This window comes from Pipistrellus hanaki, assembly GCF_964339955.1.
Source record: "Pipistrellus hanaki genome assembly, chromosome: 1".
NCBI lineage: Eukaryota > Metazoa > Chordata > Mammalia > Chiroptera > Vespertilionidae > Pipistrellus > Pipistrellus hanaki.
The window spans coordinates 39,503,986-39,525,742 of NC_140503.1; the positions used below are offsets into that span (position 1 = coordinate 39,503,986).

At 43.6% G+C, this 21,757-nt stretch overlaps 2 pseudogenes across 2 annotated transcripts; both read right to left on the reverse strand.

Moving 5' to 3' along the window:
* Positions 1-5,998: 5,998 nt before the first annotated feature.
* LOC311611849 (procathepsin L-like) lies at positions 5,999-6,817 on the reverse strand (annotated as a pseudogene). Its single transcript has one exon. The product of its transcript is annotated as a procathepsin L-like (transcript).
* A 1,072-nt stretch (positions 6,818-7,889) lies between these two features.
* On the reverse strand, positions 7,890-9,144 carry LOC311611853 (nuclear pore complex protein Nup88-like; annotated as a pseudogene). Its single transcript has one exon. The product of its transcript is annotated as a nuclear pore complex protein Nup88-like (transcript).
* Between the last annotated feature and the right edge of the window lie 12,613 nt (positions 9,145-21,757).

Here is a 21,757-nt window from a genome sequence, read left to right on the forward strand (position 1 = left end):
TGCTTTTTGCGTCCAGAGTCCTTAGTTTGACCTTAAGACGTAATGAAAGGTCATTCCCCTCCCCCACACATACACACGAACCTGCTCACTGGGGGGGGGGGGGCGCGGAGGGGGGGCGGGGGGGGGAATGTTGGGAAAGGAAGCAAGAATCAAGTCACATGTCTATCAGCCAGTGGAAAGCGAGCCACTTTATCCACAGAGCAGGCTGAAGGGGAGCCCGGGAACAGGCCGCCAGAAATCTGACCGCACCGGGAGCTCTCAGTGCGGCAGGTAATTGATAAGGCAAACTGCCCGCCCTTCCTCTTCTCAAAAAAGTTGTGTGACGGTGGCGGAGTGAAAGTCTTCTGCTTTCAGTACACATCACTCTGATATAAATAACTGCCTGTGATGGCCTCAAACTTGACTTCCTCAAAGCCCCGGTCTTCACTTCCCCCGATGCGTGGCCAAATACACCTGTTCCTCCAAAAATGGCCCAGCGGCTCCTCCCCGGTAAATTACCCTCAGGTGCTTCTGTGACGAGGTCCTGTGCCCGGGGGATCCGCTGCAGTTCTCCAAAGACACTAACCTACAAGTCCAGGGGTGCGATTCTTGAAGTCAAAGAAAACGTGCCATAGGTTATTCTTTAATCACTGCCTCCCCATAAGTATAAACAGTTCAGCTGTAAAACACGCCTGTGCAGACAAGCCCATGCTGTGTGCACTGCACATGTGCACATACTCTTTCTCTCTCTCTCTCTCTCTCTCTCTCTCTCTCTGTCTCTCTTCATGTGTTACACACAGTAGAAAATTCCATGCTTTCAGGACAGGCACCAGCCAAATCCTTACGTTGTGACACTAAGATCACAAGCAGTAAACCTTGTGATTTCAGGCCACTTTTGATTACATTTCTGGAGCTTGGCCAGCAGAGCAATTTCCAAGAAAACAGCTCAGATGGTTCACGCACCAGCCTTAAACCACGCTAAGGAGGATCTTGGTCACCTCATCCCAGCTCAAGCTCCAAGTAATCAACTAAATCTCAAGCAACGGACATCCCCAAAAATGTGTATAGAAAGAGGAGGGGCAAGCAGGCCAGAACTGCCTCACACTGCGAGCGACTGGAGAGTCTGTGTACAACCAAACAGTTCCACGCCCGGTGCTGCTGGTTAATAGGCAGGACAAGCCAGAGCTTGGCTTTCGACAAAGGGGGGAGATGGACTGAGTTCAAACACGTTTCTCCCATATGTGGCACTCCCTCTGCCTACCCCCCAGCCAGCCAAGAGAATGGTTTCCCTCAGTGGCAGCCCGGCCTGTGGAAGTCATGTCTGTAACCTAACGCTGACCGTGGGGTTCGCAATAAAGTTCAGCCTGGACCTCTGCCCCCGATATGAGTTCAGAGCCCATAATCCATTTCGGGGCGCCCACTCGCATTGGGGCCCCGGGAGGAAGAAGCAGCTGTGGGTTTCCTGACGTAGGCGAGTGTGTCAGGATGGAGTCTTCCTCCTCCTTAGACACACAAGTCCGTGAGAACTGCACTTTAAAGTTCCACATATGCGTGGTAAGTGAACAGCTATGGGACATTTATAGGCATGGCATTCTGGGCACCAGCCACCGACTTCGAGCATGTGTCCCGTTTAGACTCCAACAGGCTCAACTGAGGGGAAACTATCCCAAAGTAGAAGATAATTGTTATTCTTTTTTCTTTGTTAATCCTGACTGGAGGATTTTCCCTCCATTGGTTTTTAGGGAGGGTAGAAGGGAGAGAGGCAGAGGGAGAGAGACACACTGACTAGTTGCCTCCTGCACACGCCCCAACAGAGGCTAAGGATTGGACCTGCAGCCCAAGTACGTGCCCTTGACTGGGAAGCAAACCCGAGATCCTTAGGTGCACAGGCCAATGTGCTATCCACTGAGCAACACCAGCCAGGGCCAAAATTGTTTTTCTGTTACTTTTTTTTTTATTGTTTCTTATCTCTTTGGTGGTCATCTGTCTTGAGATTTTGAAAAATAAATAGAAAAACTCTAGGCATTAAGTGGTATAATTTTATTCATTCCTTAAGTATTAGATAATAAATTAGCCTCTGGCCCTTGCCAGTGTGACCCAGTTGTGAGAATAATGGCCTTTGCACCAAAGGGTCTCAGATCTGATTCACAGTCATGGGTTGCAGGTTCCACTCCTGGCCCCAGTGGGGCTCTTGGGAGAGGCCACCAATTGGGTGTGTTTCTCACGTTGAAGTTCCTCTCCTTCTCTCTCTCTCTCCTCTCCTGTCCTTTACTCTCTCTGAAAACCCATGGAAAAAATATCTTCAGATGAGGATTAACAACAACAAAAAATGGCCTGTCTCTTATCCTCACAAAATAAATTCCAGACTGATCAAAAAACCTAATGTGAAAATAAAATAGTATTAGAAGGAAACATAAGAGAATATTTATAACTTTGGGATAAGAAAGGATTTTCTAAGCAAGATATAAATCCCAGAAACCATAAATAAAAGATTTACAGAATTGATTGCGTAAAAATTTTAAACTTTGTGAAATAAAAGGCAATACAAATAAAGACTAGGAGAAATATTTACAACAGGTGTAACACAGAATTAACATCCAGAATAAATACAGCACATACAAATAAATAATAAATAACATAAAAGCCACACAATATTTAATGTGCAAGGAATATTCATGGGAAATTCACAAATATAATAGGTCAGGTTGATAAAACATTGCTCATGACCTCCAAATTTTATTTTTAGATATAGACCCAACAGAAATGTATGCACATATATACTAAAAGTCAGGCTAAAAATGTTCATAGCAACATTATTTGCTAATAGCTTTAAGTTGGAAACTACCCAAATGTTCATCAATGGATAAATTGTGGTGTACTCACATAATGAAATATAAAGAGCAATGTAAATTAACATATTACAGCTACAGGCAAAAGCATGGATGACTCACAAGCATAATGTTGAATGAAAGAAGCCAGATGCAAAGGAGTGCATGTGCGTGATTCCACTGATATAAAGTTCAAAAACAGACACAACTAACCTACAGGGGTTAGATGTCAGGGAGGAGATTACTTTGGGGGAAGTAAGAGAAGGTCTGATAATCTACTTCTTGACCTGGGTGGTGATTAAAGGAGAATTCACCTTGTGTTAATTCATTAGGCAGTACACTTACAACTTGTGTACCTTAACTCCACATGGTGGGGAGGCATGTGGAAAGGTGTACAGCCTAACCGGTAAATCAGAGGGATGAAATTTAAAATGACAGCTTTTTCTGCACATGATGCTGGCAATTAAAAAAACCTGATGCCACGTCCAGTGTCGATGAGTACGATGGTGCCTATCTAAATGAGAACAGAATCGCCTGGCTGGTGTAGCTCATTGGTTGAGCATTGACCCAGGAACCAAGAGACCACCGGTTCGATTCCAGGTCAGGGCACATGCCCAGATTTCAGGCTCTATCCCCTGGAGGGGGATGTGCAGGAGGCAGCTGATCATCATCAATGTTTCTATCTCTCTATCACTCTCCTTTTCTCTCTCTCTTAAAAAAAAAATCAATAAAAACATATTTTAAAAAAAATAAATTAGAACAGAATTTGAGGCGAGAGCCTTGGTTGTTTTTTTTTTTTGTTTGTTTTTGTTTTTTTGTTTTTTGTTTTTTTTACCAAAAATTGAAATTTTCATGTCTTTTGGTCCAGGAATTCCATTTCTAGGAATACATCCTTCAGAAACACACATATATGCACACATTTGTGTACAATAATGTTTAATATTATTTGCAATGGTAAAAAAAAAAAAAAATGGCAAACAGCCTATGCGTCCTATACAGCAAAAATGTGGCTCTTAAAAGAAAATGGGGAGGCCCTGGCCGATGTGGCTCAATTGGTTGCAGCATTATCCTGTATACAGAAGGTGGTGAGTTTGATTCCCAGTCTGAGCACAAACCCAGGTTGTGGGCTCCCTCCCTAGTCGTGGCAGGTTCTGGAGGCAACAGATCAATGTTTCTTTCTCTCTCTCCCTCTGTCCTTCCAAAAAAAAATCAATTAAAAAAAGAAAATAAGGGAAGCCTAAATGCACCAACATAAAAAGATCTCCAGGGAACACTATTAAAGTAGAGAGAGAGAGAGGTTTGTGTCACAGAATAGAACATATTGCATAATCTTGTTTATGTATAAATGACTGAGTGTAAACTTTAAATACCAAAAAAATTTAGAACACAAATGAAATCTGGTGTGACTCCTTTACCCAAGTATCTTACAGAATAAACTTAGCTTCTCTCTCCAAGCAGATTGCCCTGGATAGGAATTCTGAGACTTCCTCTGAAAGGACTGCCCACAAGAGGAAGGAGCTGCTTCTGGCTGCACAGCCTCCTGGCAGAGCCTGGGCTCTCAGAAACGCAGCTCCCACGCAGGCTGGAGCCCCGGCACCGCAGTGTCTCCAGATTGTGCTGCGGAAGCACTTTTCAGCAATTAACTAATCCTCCGAAGGGCGGGGCGGGGCGGGGCTCCCACACGCCGGCACTCCCTCCCTTCGCCCCCTGCCCTCCTCCAGAATGCACACAGGCACCCCCCAGCCCCCGTCTCACCTCAGCCCCTAAAGTCCACCCGGCAAGGTGAGGAGGGCCTCCAGGGACCCTCCGAGACAGATCACAACTGCTTCTCCAGGAAGTCACACTGCTCTCTCCTCTCCTGGCCCCACGGCCACCTGTCTCTCCAGGCCTGCCCCCCTGCCTGCGGAGGGAGAAGATTGCAGCAGGCAGCGAGGAGAATGGCGCCCAAGGCTGTCCCTTTCCCCTGGGCCGTTTTGTTTGATTGTTTGTTTGTTTGTTTGTTTTTGCTCCGGGGTCCTCTGAACAAGAGGAAAATGTCTGGGGTCCTTTCCACTTCTTAGTGTGCAAGTAAAAGAAATAGCAGGAGCAGTCTCTCTGTCGTTGCTATTTTCAAATGGTTGGTGTCTGGAGCAAAGTTTCCCAGACTTTGGAATTTAACATTCCAAAAATCTAGGGTGGCTCATTTCTATTTTGCCAAGTTCCGGCATTTAAAAAGCAGCCCGAACTATTGTCATCATCACTTCAGTCGCTGGGCACCTTAACACCGAAACAATGGGGTCATGGCGATCTCTGATTCTAAAGCAGCACTTTAGACTTAATGCACTTACGTCTACGAACAATCCACACATATTTCACATATAATAGATCGGTGATCATTTCCCTACAGGCTAGCTCCAGCTCCCTTGGAAAGACCTGGCAGAGATTAAACCATAAGTTTTCAAACTGAGCTATGCCTGAGGAAAACAGGAAGGCATTAAAAAAATGTATACTCCAGCCCTAGCTGGTTTGGCTTAGTGGATAGAGCGTTAGCCTGTGGACTCTTCAGAGTCCCAGGTTCCATTCCAGTCAAGGGCACATGTCTGGGTTGCAGTCTTGATCCCCAGTGGGGGGGGGGGGGGGGGGGGGGCGGTGCCGGAGGCAGCCAATCAATGATTCTCTCATCATTGATGTTACTATTTCTCTCCCTCTCCCTCTCTCTTCCTCTCTGAAATCAATAAAAATATATTTTTAAAAAATACATATTCCAGATTCCCAACCCATATTTACTGTATCAATCAGTGAGCCTCATCAAGACTGGGGCATATGTTTTTGTGGGTTGTTTTTGTTTTGTTTTGTTTTGTTTTTGCATATAGAATTAAGTTTTTGTAAAGGTAAAACTTTATATATACTTATAAGACATAAAATTTCAGTTTTTAGACAAATCAATCATACAAAACTGTTCCCAGCAGTAAAATGTTTACCATTGTAAAATGTCACAGAATTCAAGTCACAACTTGGATCTTCAAGATCTGCTGCAGTAAAGTGTGGTCAGTTTTAAGATAAAATTCCTCCTCTGGATATCCTGCTCTCAATCAAGTCTTTCTTTATCACCATCATCTCACACAGCCGGATAACTGTGATTCCACGGAGTTGTTTTGGTCTTCGGCCATCTTTACATAGCCGTTCTTGCCCCGAGCGGTACTCCAGCTGTTCTAGACAATCCGATATTTACTGTGATTTGATTCTGCTCCTTCAGAGCCATAAGTCAACCACCAGAACGCCAGGACCTAGGTCTTCATTGCTGCAGTCTGGATCACCACCAGTGCCTTCCTCATGCATCTGCAACAGAGATGGGCTCCACAGTTGCCACTGCCTTCTCGAGGGACCTCTCCTGCATATGGATGTCCACAAACCAGTGTCACTGGCCATAAAATCCTTGGGCTTGTATTTGCGGGATCCAACCTTTGCATGATATGGATAGGATTCCTCTGAGTCCAGCCTTCTGTTTTACTTAACATAGTGGAGGGCATTATCCATTTGGTCGCCATTGCAGCCCTCATTGCCTGACGTGAGAGCAGGCTACAAGGTTCTGATCACTCAGTGAAATAAGTCTGCCGGTTTTCTGGAGCTACAGTGACCCTGGTCCTTCACCGAGTTACACAGCCTTCCTCTCTCCAAGTCACAGTTGGGGGTGTGGATTCCAGCAAAGAGAAGTTCCCGGAACACTTTTCTTTTCGTGTGCTTCTGGTTGTGAAGGCCATTCACCACCTGCCTGAATTCTTCATTGGTCATGTCACCAAACGCGTCCGTTGCCATGGTGAAACTCTGTTTCCCTAGGTTGTATTCCTGGTTGTGCAGCTCAATCATTTTCATATTCTTCTCCCACATTGTTCTCCTCCTTCATTCAAGCCACATAGTTTCCTGTGTGTTGCCTTCCACTGGTTCCTTCGTGCATCTAAACTTCCAACAAGTTTTGGAGCAGACGAAGCTATTCCTCAGCAAAGGGCAGTCAGGAAGAGGGAAGGATTCATGTTTTTAAAACCTGCGTGGGCACAGCTGCACAAGTACAGTCAGTATATGCAGGTCCAGGGGTCTTTGAGCAAGACTGTATATTTTTTTTAAAATTTTTTACTGTGGTGAAATGTACATAATATAGAATTTACCATTTTAATGGACCATTTTTAAGTGTGCAATTCTATACCATTAAGTATATTCACCGTTTTGTGCTATCATCACCACTATCCTGTTAAATAGTAACTTCCCATCTCTTCCTCCCCCAAACTCCTGGTAACCTCTATTTTACTTTTTAGGTACCTCATAAAAAAAATGTGTCCTTTTGTGTTTGGTTTATTTCACTTAGCATGATGTTTCAAGGATTATCTATGCCATAGCATGTATTGGAATCTTATTCCTTTTTATAGCTAAACTAGAGGCCCGGTGCATGAAATTCATACATGGAGGGGGTGTTGTCCCACAGCCCAGCCTGCACCCTCTCCAATCTGGGGCCCCTCTGGGGATGTCCAACTGCCAGGATTGGGCCTAAACAGGCAGTCAGGTATCCCTCTCGCAATCCAGGACCACTGGTTCCTAACCACTCACCTGCCTACTTGTCTAATGCCCCCAACTGCCATCCCCTGCTGGCCAGTTCACCCCCAACTGCCCACCCCTGCTGTCCTGGTCACCCTTAACCCCCTGCCAGCCTGATCTTGCCCCTAACTGCTCTCCCCTGCCAGCCTGATTGCCCCTAGCTGCCTCTGCCTCGACCCCCACCATCACGGCTTTGTCTGGAAGGAAGTCTGACATCTGGAAGACGGCCGGTCAACCTGGTCTAATTAGAATATTATCCTTTTATTAGTATGGATAATATGCCATTATATGTAGTTATCACATTTTGGTGGACAATTGGGTTATTTCTACCTTTTGGGCTATTGTGAATAATGCCACTATGAACAATTGGTGCATAAATTTCTATTTCAGTCCCTGTTTTCAAAAAAAATTTTTTATCCAAATGCCTCTATAAATTAAAAAATGGTGTTTGTTTTACAATATGAATTTATACCTTCACTTGTGTTAACTTCAGGTGTGACTGTGCTGTTGGTAGTATCAGAAATTTACACGATTTCAGACATCATTAATTTGCTTCAGCATTTCTCCTGTGTGCTCACCCTTCACTTTTAGGACAGACTGGATGCACCTTCGCTGGTAGGCACTGAGAGCAAAGGTGGGCTTTTGAGGACTCGGTACCTTTTCCATCTTTTGCTGCTGATAATCTTTTTTCATAATAACCTGTTTGATGGCATTGCCCAAAGGTCAGAATTGATCAGGCATCTGCTGTAATTCGTTCTTCGTGTCTCTCTCGCTATCAGAGAGAACTGGGAGCTGCGAATGAAAACTGTGACGTACTTTATTCATCCTGCTCATATCTTCTTGTTTTTCCTTGACTTTCTCATATTTGTCTGCTAAGCACTCAGCCATTTCCCGAAGACTTTTCCTCTCTTCTCGACCATAACTGAGATCTTCTCGTTTCTTTTTTTGGTCACATAATAATTTGACCCTCAGCTGGACCTCCTCCTTTGCCAGCTCCTGTTTAAGAATGTACTGTTCCCTGAACACCTGGGTGGCTCTGCTGATGAGATGAAGGCATTCCTCATCAGATGATTTCAAAAATGCTGGGTTTGCAGCACTGTCTTACAAAGTGCTTCTAAAATGCTTTTCAAAGGAATCCGAGGGTTCAGCCAGGATTCAGAGGGGAGGCTCTACCACTGCAACATCTTGAGTACAAAGCAGGGGAGGAGATGCTCGGTGGACTGTGCTTACTAAAGGCCTTGGGAGGCATTTGTGCGTATTGGTGATGCAGATCGTCACGGGCCCCAGAGTCCTCAAATCAGAGCTGACTGCCTGCACGGCACTGGCTTCATACAAACGGTGTGTTCCACAAAGCATTTTATTTGGGAGTAACTTCCTATAAACTATATCTTCCTCTGATCCAAGAAATGTAGGAAACTTCTAAGTCCAATTAGCCCAATGCTATGTTTATCAGCTTCCTGAGTCCAGTGATAGCTTGATGGACACTTGGGATCTCTGAGAAGATGGATCGGACAAGAAGAGCCAGAATCAAAGGGATCACCCTCTACAAACGCCAGCTTCAGGGCAAGCGCCAGCTCCACACACTCAGAGAAGGGATGAGGTCGGCCCTGCAATCCCAGGACCTTTCTGATATTTGGTCATCTTCTTCCCGTCCCGCACAACACAGCGACACCACTTCCTGATCACTAAGACATTGGAGACACGGGGTAAGCAGACTGACTCGGTAGTGATCGCTAAGACATTGGGGACATGGGGTAAACATTGTCACCATAGTTACCTCCAGCTGCTGGATATATGGGCAATAGACCTAACAGCTTCCTAGGATTCCCAGGGCTGTGTAACACAATAGCGTATGTAACGAAAGTCTCCCCATTCTCATGTAAGATGGGCAGTGGGTACTTGATCTTTGCCTTTTTATCTGAATTGAATTTGGGGGACTGCTGCCAATGGTCCGGAGTCAAATGCAACTGCTGTCTCTCCCAGAGAGTATTTGAGTATTAGAGCTTCCTCTTCTGCTTCTGACAGTGTGATGACCTTAGGGGGTGTCTAGGGCTCACGTAGAGAGTAAATTCTTGTTGCGCTGTCTGATGCTAACAGCACGCTGTGGGATCCAGCATTTCACTCGGACACCAGGCAGCATGCCTTGGAGTCAGAGAGGTAGAACTGGTGAGCAGTTTCAGCTATTGGAATGGCGCTGCGGTTCCCTCTTCATTTTCCACCTCCAAATTCAGAACTCATCCCCCCACCATTTGGGTAATTCTAACACCATACGTCCTTTTATTCTTACTAAGTGCTACGTGATGTTGTGTTGGACTTCACAAGACTTGATAGATTTCAAACAAGGCTGGATTTATGCAAAGCAATCTCTGGTTGGAGGGAGGGCGGGCGCCTCACCCACACTGCTGAGGCCCCGAAGGCAAACCACTAAGTGAGAGCTGTCTTCTTCTCCACTGAAGCCTAAGACCAGGCTTCTTGTCACCGACTGTGGCGGCAGCGGAGATGACAAAGGCAACGATAAGAAGCCAGTTTCTCAGCCTCTGTGGGCTCTGGGTTTTCAGTCCCTCCCAGAGCCACGGAATAGGACATGGGTCTCTCTTTTCAACTCCTTTGGGAGAAATCGCTGGATCAGTTGGTCCTCCTCTGTCTGACTTTGTGAGGAACCGCTGGCCTGGGTTCCACAGCAGCTGCCCCGTTTTACATTCCCGCCAGCAACACACGGGAGTCCCAATTTCCCCGCGTCTTTGCCAGCACTTGCTATTTCCTGAAGATTTTGTTTGTTTACCTTAGTTACTTTGTTTGTTTGCTTGCTTTTGGAATAGCCATCCACAGGGGTGTGAAGCAATATCTCGTTGTAGTGTTGATTTCCCTAAGACTAATAATGTTGAGCATCTTTTCATGTGCTTGTTGGCCATATATAAATCTGCTTCAGAGAAATAGTTCTTTGTCCATTTTTCCCCCCCCAAAAAAAAACAACAGCAATTTTTTATTTCTTACAATTCTGAAGGTAGAATGGGTGATAATTCTGTTGACTCGGGTCATTCAGGCAGCTGCATTTTTTTCAGTAGTTGAGCTGGGCTGGAGGAGCCATAAGACCTCTCTAATTATCTGCCTATTTTAAAATTAGGTTGTTTTGGATTTTCTGGTGTTGAGTTAGAGCAATTTTCAATATATTCTGGATGTTAATCCCTTATCAAATAGATAATTTGCAAATATTTTTTTCCCATTCTATGGATTGTCTTTCCTCTCTTGATAATGACATTTGATGCATTAAAATTTTTATTTTGCTGAAGCCGAATTTGTCTATTTTTTTAATCTGTGCTTTTGATATCACATCAAAAATATATATATCAAATCTAATTATATGAAATGCTTTTCCTATGTTTTTCTAATTTTATAGTTTAGTTCTTAAGTTTAGATCTTTTATCCTTTTTGAGTTGGTTTTTGTATATGGTATAAGATAAGGATCCAATTTCATTCTTGTTTAGGATATGGATATTCCATTTTTCTAGCACTATTTGTTGAAAAGATTATATTTTCCCCCATTGAATGGTCTTGGCACCTTTGTAAAACAAAAACAAACACATGTGAGCATAGATGCAAGGGTTTTCTTCCAGGCTCTCTATTCTATTCCATTGGTCTATATGTCTGTCTGTATTGCAGTACCATGCCACTTTGATTACTGCCGCTTTGTAGTAAGTTTTAAATCAGGGAGTGTGAAAACTTTAACTTTCTTCTTTTCTGCAAGATTGTTTTTGACTATTCAGGCCCCTTCAAGATTTCATATGAGTTTTAGAATGGGCTTTTCTATTCTGCAAAAATAGTGCTGCTGAGATTTTGATAGAGATTGCATTGAATACATAGAGCGATTTGGGTAGTATTTTATCTTAACAATATCAAATCTTTGAATATCTGAACACAGTACATTGTTCCAGCTATTTACATTTTCTTTGATTTCCTTCAGCAGTGCTTCGTAGTTTTCAGTGTATAAGTCTTTAGTCTCCTTGGTTAAAAATTTATTCTTAAGCATTTATTCTTTTTAATATCATGGTAAGGGGAATTATTTTTAAAATTTAAGTTCAGATTTTTCTTTGGGTATAGAAATGTAACTGATTTTTATGATTTTTTTTTTTTTTTTTATCCTGCAACTACTGAATTTGTTTTACTCTAGCTGGTGTGCATGTGTGTGTGAACACATGCATGTTTGTGAAATCCTTAGGATTTTCTACATATAAAGTCATCATCTGTGAACAGAGATAATTTTGCTCCTTCCTTTCCAATTTGGGTGTCTTTTATTTCTTTCTGATGCTTAATCATGCTATAGAACTCCCAATACTATACTGAATAAAAGTGGGTGTCCTTCATTTGCTCCTGATCTTAGGAGAAAAGCTTTCAGTCTTTCATCATTGAGTTTGATGTTAGCTGTGTGTTCTTTATATATGGCCTTTATCATGTTGAAGAAGCTTTCTTTTATCCCTAGTTTATTGAGTGTTGAATTTTATCAAATGCTTTTTCTTCAGCAATTGAGGTGAACATGTGGTTTATCCCACCTTCATTCTATTAATGTGGTATTATATTAATTTATTTTCACATGTTGAACCATCCTTGCAAGCTAGGAATAAGTCGAATTTGGTCATGATATATAATCCTTTCAATATATTTCTGAATTCAATTTGCTAGTATTTTGCTGAGGATTTTTGAATCTATAGTCATAACAGACCTTAGTTTGCAGTTTTCTAGTAGAATCTTTTTTTCTGGCTTTCATATCAGGGTATCGGGAAAGTACTGTTCTCATAGAATGAGTAGGAAGTGTTCCTTCCTCTTCAGTTTTTGGGAAGACTTTGAGGAGAAGGCTTGGTGTTAATTCTCCTTTAAACTTTTGGTGGAATGTATTAATTAAATCATTGAGTCCTAGAATTTATATTTCTAAGCCAACTTCTTCCCCTCCTCTTACTGCGATGATTCTAATATACAGTTGGATTTGGGACCAACTACCCTAAATAATTTATTTGAATGCCCTTGGGTATAACTTAATAAACTAGTAACATTAAGTTTTTAAAAAGAGAGTAATGTAACCAAGCTACCCAGCTCTAGAAATGCCTTGAGGAGGGAAACCAAAGGATATAGGGGGGAACAAGCCTCTGAGAGTGAGGGGGTGCCAGTCTCAGGAGGGCTGAGGTAAGTATGTTCAAACCTGTAAAGAATTTTCACACAAAAAAAGATTTATTTGAGCCAAACAGGATATTTTTAGAAGCAAGACCTCAACAGACTGAGAAAAGTGCCTCTGAGAATGCAGTTTGCAGCTCCTTTTATGCATTTGCAATTAAGGAAGGGATGTGAGGACAATTACATGAAGATGGGAGAAAGCAAGGTGGGGACTGGATTCCTGGATAGTTAGGAGTATGTGCTCTTTTGAGGGTGGTTACTCAAAAAAAAAAAAAAAAAAAGGCATTTCAAAGGTGTGTAAATCTAGATGCACAGAAACAATGGGCTGGGCTTGCTTAAAGCAAAGATAAACCTCTTAGACCTCTTAGCCCAGCAGGCATGGCTCAGTGGTTGAGCGTTGACTTGTGTATCAGAAGGTCATGGTTCTATTCCCGGTCAGGACACATGCCCAGGTTGTGTGCTCAAGCTCCAGTGTGGGGCATGCAGGAGGCAGCGGATCAATGGTTCTCTTTCATCATTGATGTTTCTATTTCTCTCTCCCTCTCTCTTTTCTCTGAAATCAATAAAAATGTGTGTGTGTGTGTTTTTTTAAATGATAAACCTTTTACTAAAGAAGGTATATGCCTGCCGAGGTTGGTTTGGCTCAGTGGTAGAGCGTCGGTCTGCGGACTGAAGGGTCCCAGGTTCGATTCCAGTCAAGGGCATGTACATCAGTTGCGGGCACATCCCTGGTAGGGGGTGTGCAAGAGGCAGCTGGTCGATGTTTCTCTCTCATCGACGTTTCTAGCTCTCTATCTCTCTCCCTTCCTCTCTGTAAGAAATCAATAAAATATATTTAAAAAAAAAAAAAAAAGAAGGTATATGCCTGGGATGTGACTACCAACCATGCCCTGCCCAGTAAGGAATGTTTGATCAGATCAGCCTGTGAGGTTACTTCCCTATCACCCCTGGTCTGTAGGTTCACCTGACTATAGCAGCATCCATCTAACTAGCTTCTTCCCACAGTTGTAGCAGGTCTGTAGCCAGTAGAGTTCTGCACAAGTCCTTAGTCTGAGAGTGAAGGGAGGATGTGTCATGTACAAAATGCAACTCAGAGGAGTCAGATGACCAGGGGTCAGGTCCCTCGGAGATCTGGGCCAAGCGGATGGTGCTACGGCAGGAAAGAGGAAGCTTCCTGGCACAGATTAATGTGAAGTTATTCTCACTAAAATATTTTCTTAGTCTACTGATGCACACAGATCACAGACAATGAAACGGTGTCATGAACCTTGCAATTAGACAGAAAATCAATTTCCTACAGGTTCCTTTGCCTATTAAACTCTGTCTCTCTTCTCCTCGCCCCCATCTTTCTCCAGGCACTAGGCTTGGTTTCCAGTAAAAAACTTGTTTGGCCACTTGTGTAGAAAGAGGAATTAATGTAATATTTGAATTCTCAACGGACTGGTTCTCCTTGGAAGCAAGTAGCCAATTGAATATTCAAAAAATAACAAAATGTCACCAAGCCTGAACGAGAAGTTCCTCAATCATCCTGCAAGGTCCTGGATGTGTGCACCGAACAGTTTCCTCTCTCCGGGTGAGTCACACCTCCCACACCCAGCAGGGCGCAGAAACACTGAGTGAGACCTGGATAAAATAGTAAGAACAAGTCAGGCAGGTTAAACATTCCCCTGCTGTCAGTTTGATGAAATGCTGAGCCCTGCCTCAAGGTGGAGGGAGTGCCGAGGAGGGTTTTCAGCAACATAAGGTTTTATCGGACCCCAAGGAAACGAGGGGCCTGCAATGGGGCTTGGAGATCTTTAGTCCTACATATATTTCCATACTTGAAACACAAAAGTGTGCGGAAGCTCCGAACACAGAGATTTTATTTGTCTGGTATTGAGGGGAAGGCATTTCTACAGAGTTCTCAGCCTTGAATAGATGATAAAAGACAATTTGGAAGATCTGAATTTCCTTTTCAAAATCCAAGATGTAGCATGATGGGTTTGGTTCAGTGGATAGAGCGTCTGCCTGTGGACTAAAGGGTCCCAGGTTCGATTCTGGTCAAGGGCATGTACCTTGGTTGCGGGCACATCCCCGTAGGAGGCATGCAGGAGGCAGCTGATCAATGTTTCTCTCTCATCAATGTTTCTAAATCTCTATTCCTCTCCTCTCTGTAAAAAATCAATAAAATATAAATATATTTATTTAAAAATCCAAGATGTAGGTAAATCAAGAGACACTTACACTGTTTCTACCTCAACCCTCCCACCCACCTTTTAGCTCACACCTATGAAATGGAGAAGAGGCAGTGATAACAGCATCCCAGCCACTTAGAACTGGCTCAGAGACCAAAAGAGATCATAACATTAGAGGAGATGACAGCACTAACAAGAAAGGTTGTGATTAAAAATCCAAAGCCTGAGACCCAATGCTCAAATATTTTTCAGCTCCTGTTGATCAGCAACATTATTTCTCAAGGGAGAGGAAGGCTGGGGGCTTGCAAAGGTGTGCACTTCCGTACCAGGATGGGATGGCCTCAGCGATGACCGTGATGAACACAGAGGTTCCTCTGTCTCTTTATAGAAACAGAAAATGTTCCAAATGAACTTGCACAAGGTCATTTCATCATTATCGGATTGATTTTTGTCAATAAACACGTATGAGGCATCCACTTGGCCAGCAAGGACCCGGCCAGACCTCTTTCAACCTCCCTGAGCCATCACCTGGATGGCAAACATCTCCAGGAGCATTGCTTCAACACTCTTCTGGAATTACATCCATCAAAATCTCTATATAGGTATGTGACACACGCTTTCATTGTAAGTAGGTCCTGAAATAGAGGCTTATAATTAGCTCTCTGGGGAGGCAAATCTGTGGTAGAGCAGATTTGCAGGAGAACAGTCAAGGCAGATGTTGGAGAAACACTGCGTGGAAGAGTGGGGGGTACAGAGGTTATGTGAAGGGCAGGCAATACCACAGGAGTAGGAGAGAAAAGGGAGTCTAGTTACCTTTCCCATCCATATCAGCACGTGGTTCTGAAAGGGCGCTGCGGTTTATTCACACCCGGCGGTCTCGGAGGTGCCGTGGGCTGGGATGTGAGATGCACGGTCCTGGACAGGTCACAGCTCCACGAGGGCAGCATTGTGTCCAGCCATGTCTCCAGCCCCGTGGTCAGCACCTGCCCCACGATTCGTGTTCCGTAAATCACGTCCTTCCAGACCTCCCCATTTGTTACTTTCTTAACCTTTTTTCACCTAAATCTAAGACTAGACATCAAACCCTCATGTCTCTAAGTTTAAACACCCTGCGATCATACATAGAACTGGCCGTGATACAGTGGGGTGGTAGGATGTTTGTTGACCTCTGTTGTGCCCTGATCTGAGCCTGGCTCACTCAGGAGGAAGTTCTGGCTGCCTCATCTATTTCCAAAATGTTCCTGCCTCCCCTGAGAACGCCGAGAGGTAACAGGCACTGCGCCCTCCCGCTGTCCACTCTTTGCAAACTTTTTTCTCACTTTGTACCGTCTCTTCGTGCTATTCTTCTTCATATATTTGGAGACTCTCACCAGATTTCTCTAACTCAGATTTCTCTAACTAAATTCTTTTCTCTGCTCAGATTATTAAAATTGAAGTGACAATGGATTTGAGTGTTAATTAAACTTGAAAAATTTTGCCACCCCATTATAGCTCATGGTGGTCTAGGTGATGAAGAGGTAAGCCCTGGAGTAGCTAACAACTGCATCAAAAAAAGACTATGTTCACCCTGGCCAGGTAGCTCAGCTGGTTAGTACATCGTACTGATATGCCAAGGTTGAGGGTTCGATCCCCAGTCAGAACATATACAAGAATCAACGAATGAGTGCATAAATAAACGGAACAACAAATTCATGTTTCTCTCTCTCTCAAATCAATAAAAAATAATAACAATAATAATAATAATAATAATAAACCTGTGCTCAGCATGAGTGTTTCTTCTCTCCCCTACATTCATAAAGTTGTAGTTGCACCAGGAATGAAGCAGGGTTTTCAGTGCATAAATCTGATGGGAAAGATGATACTCAGCAAAACTGTCCTTAGAGCAAACTAACAATTCTATTCAGTTCTCCCTATACCTGGTCTCTTCATAGTGAGACAAACCATAGACAAATTTTATAGCTGTGGTGTTTGGGCAATTACACAGTGCTTCATGCTACATCGAATAACAATAAGATTTCCAAATATGCCTGAGTACAGTATTTTATGCCTGGCAGGACCCAGGAGCATAAGGAAGCATCAGTATGACCCCAAATTTCAAGCTGGCGATAGTGTGCCTGGCTCTGCTCTCTGAAGGCTCTTGGTAACATGGGTCCATAAACTAGGAAATATACAAGACTCCGAAGTAAAATTCCAGAGAAGCTCAAGCATGCTCAGAGGATTTTCACATACAACAAACACATCCAAGTGACTTGTATCTTTTTCACTCCAGCCCAGTAGTAGACCTGCAAGAAGGGTGTAGAACTCTTTGGCAGCGACAAGAGGGGCCCAGAAGTCACCTGCAGGGAACCTTCCCTGGTGCTATCCATTTCCCTTATTTTGTCTTCAAGACTCCCACCCAGCCGAGAGCGCTCAGAGGGTTTTATGTAATGCACCTGAAGAAATGGTCTTATTCATCACTGATCCCACCTCCAAAAAAAGCCGCGTTTCTAACCATTCACTGGCAGGAGGGAAAATACTCATCCCTCCTGTCACTCCCACAGTGGCGCTGGAGAAGACGGAAGCAGCCAGGAGTGACATGACCAGCGAGAGAGGCACACCACGGGTGACAAGGATTGCACAGCAGGGGTGGGAGGAGCTCAGGTTTGTAGCGAAACATAAACCACAGAACTGTGGTGCATTCCAAAACTATCATTTTGCTGCTAAAGCGCTGACAATGATGTCAATGAACAGCCTATCTTCTCTTTACGACACCGATCTGTTCACCCACAAAACTAAACCTTCTGGGATTTCTTCCCAAAAGCCATGTATTTCCGAGAAATGCAAAAGTTGCCCTGAAAAGAAAACACTGGTTAGAAGAAAGCACTTTATTTTCATAATGTTTTTATTGATGTGTTCATTCATCATCCTTTTTCAAAGTAAGTTTTTATTGATTTGAGAGAGACAGAGAGAGAGAGAGAGAGAGAGAGGAAGAAAGAAAGAGAAAGAGAGAGACATCCACGTAAGAGAGAAATATTGATTGGTTGCCTCCCACATGTGCTCCGGATTGGGGACTGAACCTGCAACCTGGGAATGTGCCCAGCCTGGGAATAGAACCCTCGACCTTTTGGTGCATGGGATGATACACAACCAACTGAGCCACACTGGACAGGGCCATCATCTTTTTATGAAATGTAATAATCAGGGAATTACTTTTTTATGAGGGAAATTGCAGTAAAGAAAGCAAAACTACAAATTGTGGTAACAGTAGCTGGGGATGATGGTAAATCTCAGCCCACTGGAAAAGTCTCTCTCTCTCTCTCTCTCTCTCTCTCTCTCTCTCTCTCTCTCTCTGTCTTTCTCTCTCTCTTTTTTAGTTTCTTTTGATTCCCTTTAGCCAACCTGTATCAAGCACCCTTGTGTGCCAAACAAACACTGTGCAGGATGCTTTGGAAATATAAGAACGCAGTATAATAAATGGACTATACCCTCAGATGAATGTGGTGCTGGACTTTTATGGCCAGCTACTCTGACAGACATTACTGTGGCAAATGTTGTCTGATCTATTGCTTCAACAAACCAGAAGACAAGTAATTGCATATGAGTTAATAAAAGATGTGAACTAACAACAACAACAAAGAGGTGGCTCTGGCCAGTTTGGCTCAGTGGATAGAGTATCACCTGTGAACTGAAGGGTCCTGGTTCAATTCCAGTTAAGGGTACATATTAGAGGCCCAGTGCATAAATTTGTGCATAGGCGGGGTCCCGGCCAGCCTGGCCAAGGGGAGGGGACATGGGCGGTTGGCCGGCCTGCCTGCTGGTCAAACTCCTGGTCCAGGGGACAATTTGCATATTAGCCTTTTATTATATACACAGAGTGGCCAGATTATTATGCATTCAAAGATCATAATAATCTGGCCACTCAATGTATATATTATATATGTATATATAATCTATAATAATAAAGCATATTATGTTAGAATGGACAACCTAACCAGCTTCTGGACCTCATTCCAGATGTCCTTCCAGACAAAGCCAAGGTGGCTGGGCCAAGGCAGAAGTGATTGGGGGCAATCAGGCAGGCAGGTGAGTGATTAGGAGTGATCAGGCAGGCAGGCAGAGGGGTTAGGGGCAATCAGGCAGGCAGCAGAGGCAGTTAGGGGCAATCAGGCAGGCAGGCAAGCAGTTAGGGGTGATCAGGCAGGCAAGCAGAGTAGTTAGGGGCAATGAAGCAGGCAGGCAGGCAGGCAAGCACTTAGGAAGCAGCAGTCCCAGATTGCAAAAGGGTTCAGGCTGGGCTGAGGGATCCTCCCTCCTGTGCACAAATTTTGTGTACCAGGCCTCTAGTATATATATATGTATGTATAATATCTCAATGGAAAAGTATCCTCGCATGAGAACTGACAGACAACAACAACAAAAAACAAACAAACATAAAAACAGAGAGAAAGATAAGTGCCCAGCTGATGTGGCTCTGGTTGAGGCACCAAAGGATCACCAGTTCAATTCCCAGTTAGGGCATATGCCTGGGTTGTGGGCTTGATCCTTAGTTGGGGGCATGCAGGTGGCGACCAATTGATGATGTCTCTCTCTCATCAATGTTTCTGTCTATCCATTTCCCTTTCTCTCTCTCTAAAAAAAAAAAAAAAAAAAAATCAAAATCAATAAAGCATATTTTCTTAAAAAGAGAGAGAAATAAGATCTGGACATCTTGATGCTCAGAAGTGCTTCAGAAGATGCTCAGAAGAAGCTGTCTTGGGACCATACAGGGAAAAGCCAACACATAGAGGGTGGCAGAGGGGAATTAGGACAGAATCTGGGTTTTCTATGATGTTGCTGAGCCTCTGGATTGACCAATCCTAGACCTAACCTACTCCTGCCTTGTTAAATGGAACAGAAATCCCACTATGGTTTAAGCCTATTTGAATCCATTTCTGAAGTCAGTAGTGGTTACGGTTCTATGAAGACCTGACCTCCCCTCTTCCAGTGATTCATTAGTTTTCCCAGGATCCAGGCTTCAGATGTGTGGAATAAACTAGATTTATGAATTCTCAACATGTGGATTCTTTATTTCTTGGAAAAAGCATCTATAATGAATAAAAAAATTTAGCAAATGGTTATTTTAAATGCATCAGTGAATTATTAGGCTCACAAGCTGTCAGAGATACTGCACCTAAGCCACCGTACTACTCAAAATTGGAAAGTCTAGAGTAAATGGATTCTATTCAAATAAGCACCTGGTCCTTAGGAAGAAGCTTGATTGTGGGTTGTATGCTATTTCATTTGTAATGCAAATATTTGCTTCTAGCTGTAGTAGAAGTCCCATATTAATTAGAGATGGAAACGCTGACTTGGTACAGAATGTAAGACAAGAAACACTCCTCATTCCTGACCCTAAAAAGTTAGGGTGTGAAAGGAGGGAGTGACATAATTCATACCTAAATAAATTGCATCTCTTATGAAACTTTGAGGCATCACAGAAGATAGTGACACCTGATACAATTAAGCCTTCTACTTGGCAGCCCGTGGCCTGTTAGCACTTCTATTTTATTTTTCCCCTCCTTAATTTTAAATTTCATTGTCAAAACCTTAAAATCTATTCATTTGTTTTTATTCCCCATGTAGTGACCCCTCTCTCTTCTCCCTTTTAAGTAAAAAATAGGTTCTGTGCTTCCTCGTCTCAAAGGAGGAATGAGGCAGAGCAAAAAGCACAATTTGCTGGCAAGGTATTTTCTTTCTTTACTTAAAAAACAACATGTTTTTACTGATTTGAGAGAGTGGAAGAGAGAGAGAGAGAGAGAGAGAGAGAGAGAGAGAGAGAGAGAGGTATTAATTGGTTGCCTCACTAACCCCCCCCCCCAACTGGGGATCGGGCTGGCAACCCAGGGCATGTGCCCCAAACTGGAGACTTCCTGGTGCATGAGATGATGCTCAACTAAGCCACACTGGCCTTCTGGACTTTAGTTTTCATAAGTTGAGGACATTAATCCATTGGTGTAGCGGGTGTGTGTGTGTGTGTGTGTGTGTGTGTGTGTGTGTGTGTAAGGGAAACATGAAGAAAGGGCAGTGTACATCACACTAAAAGAAGCCTGGAGAGGGGAAAGAGGGACAGAGTTCTCTGGATTCCTCAGCTTTCGGGACAAGAGACATCTCCCTAGCAGTGCCCTAAGGAGGTGACCAAATCTTCAGAAGTTTATCTCTGTCGTACACCGAGGGAGATAAGACACTAGGCTGCAGCCTTGCCAAAGATCGCATAGAGGAACAGAGCCAACAGGTTTGAAGGGACCACACTGGCCAGGAAAATGGCTGCTCACAGTCACCATATAACCCAATGACGGGTGACCAGAGGGCTCCCCCATACCTTGGCGCTATGAGACCCTGAGCTTCCACATGGCTCTTGGAGTGAGGGAGTATGGGGGCCAGTCAGGTATGCTTGGGAATATATTTCCTTTTTGCTGTGTAGGAAAAGATGCTGCTGAAATTAAGTTTGTTTAAATACATAAAAAACTCATTATCTTTTGTTACCTAGGTCTGTGGCCTGGGACTCACACCTGCAAATGTTGACAATTAGAGCCCATACTTAATGAGATTTCTCTATTTTTGGTTGTGTTGATTTGGGGAACACACCAGAAAACCTTGACTCTAGATTTGTCTTAAAATCTGTAGCTACAGCTGCTCTCATGCTTGTTTCCAAACCATTCTAAATGGAGAGCAACCGGCAGGACTGGAAACACCTCATTAGATGTGAGGACAGGAACATCAGGCAGCCCCATCTAATTCTTGGTCGCAAACAACAGAAGCCAGCCTTGGCTAATTTTATCTGAACTAGAGTGCATTGGAAGGATTTTGAATAGTTCACACGGTGGAAGGGAAGTCTGGCGAACAAAGCTCAGGAAATGGGCTGGACACGGAGCGAGAATGGGCAGTCGGGGTCACAGTCAAGGTCCTGTCACAGGATAATCTGCCCCACTGCTGCCCACAGGAAGACGCTGTCAACTCAAGTGACATCTGAGACATTCTGGAATCTTTGTTTCACTCCCTTACTATTCTAAGGTCCAGAAAGGGAGGGTC